This window comes from Aplysia californica, unplaced genomic scaffold (genome assembly GCF_000002075.1).
Source record: "Aplysia californica isolate F4 #8 unplaced genomic scaffold, AplCal3.0 scaffold00436, whole genome shotgun sequence".
Lineage (NCBI taxonomy): Eukaryota > Metazoa > Mollusca > Gastropoda > Aplysiida > Aplysiidae > Aplysia > Aplysia californica.
The window spans coordinates 498686-500128 of record NW_004797706.1 but is presented as its reverse complement, the minus strand read 5'-3'; the positions used below and the strand labels follow the sequence as shown (position 1 = coordinate 500128).

At 45.6% G+C, this 1443-nt stretch overlaps 1 protein-coding gene across 1 annotated transcript in view; it reads left to right on the top strand.

The window, feature by feature from the left end:
- Positions 1-1443, top strand: part of LOC101845944 (arylsulfatase B-like) — an 18575-nt gene that overhangs the window by 13043 nt on the left and 4089 nt on the right. The gene's annotated exons all lie outside the window — the stretch shown is intronic.

Genomic DNA, 1443 nt, shown 5'->3' with positions numbered 1-1443 from the left:
GAGGGGGGTATACATGACTGTCCCCCTCTTGCTCTCACAGATTCATTGGACAAATACTCTTGCGGCTCATCCACGTCCGCTTTTTCTTTCATTTTTCATACCCCTCCCTTCCCTCCTCCCCCCTTTCCCCACTCGCATACACATAAACGGTTTTTCATTCATTCTTGTTCGTTCCATGTACCTATTTTATGTAATAATTCTTGTTACTTCGTTCACTCTTGATAAATTAATAGTATCAGATTCGTCGTATGAGAGAACTGTCCGTTTTATCGACCTTGATGCACAGCTTCACCCTTGACGATCAACTAAATAATAAAATTGCTAAAATATAAATAATAACACACCAAATCAGGTTCATCGCGAGCAACATTGCTTATTTTTAGAAGCTGATTCCGAATATGAAATCAGTTTTTGTAAAATGTATCGTTACGTGTAACTGGGCCTTTACACACGGCGCCTTTCGAGCCCTGGGTTGTCGAGTCGTTGTTTCTCTGTGCTCACACAGCAGTCTCGTCTGGTCTAACTCAGTAAATTTGTAATGAGATGATAAGTGCTATCTAATCTGTGGTTAGCTGTGTGATTCTCGGGAAAGTAGTCGAGTACGGTAGGCTACCTATTTGACATTGAAGAAAACAAGGACAGGCCGAGGCGTGAGCCACGGACTTTTCAAGACTGCGTGAGTAGCGGTCGAGGCGCAGAGCAGAGAGTTGCGACCAGTCAGTGCAAGTTGGATCGCTACATGAGGTGGGTGTGCATAGTTCATCCACATGCGTGTAGGCCTATAGTTAAACTACAAAATCCTATATTCTACTCGTTAGTCTATCAACGTTGTTTTCACTACTCACTGTTTCGACCGGGGAACGAGGTGTGTGGGTCGTACAGGTCCGGAGCTCCATCCACTGCGTCCACCCACCAGTGGCGTCGATCCCTGAGTCCACCCACCAGTAGCGTCGATCCCTGCTAAGCCGAGATTTAAGTCGTGGCTCGGAAGGCCAGTTTAACCTTCGCCGTCTGTTTATGTACCCCCCGTGCTCCCTTATTCTCCTACACTCACGAGGCTACACTGAGTTTGTTCACTTATTTCACGTGCTCGTGGCTTGTCTGGTTATCAGCCATCACAGTCCCCTCTCTGTCCGCCGACACCCAGATTAGTTTTTGTTATGTATTGTTTTGTTTTTGGATTGTTCTGTTTTTGGTTTTGTTTGGTTTGGTTTTGGTTTTGGTTTTGGTCTGTTTTGCTAGGAAAATGTTTTCATAATAAACCCTTTCAGGTCGCATTAATAAACAGTGAAAGAGTAAAACGTTTCGTGTGATTGTTTGTTTTGTTGGTAATGACTTGTTATTCTGCCTTCCCCCTTCTTCTCCCCCCTTCAACTTCCCCCTCCCCTTTTCCCTCTCCATGTTCCCTCTTCCCACCCCCTCCCTTCCCCCATCCCTCTCCCC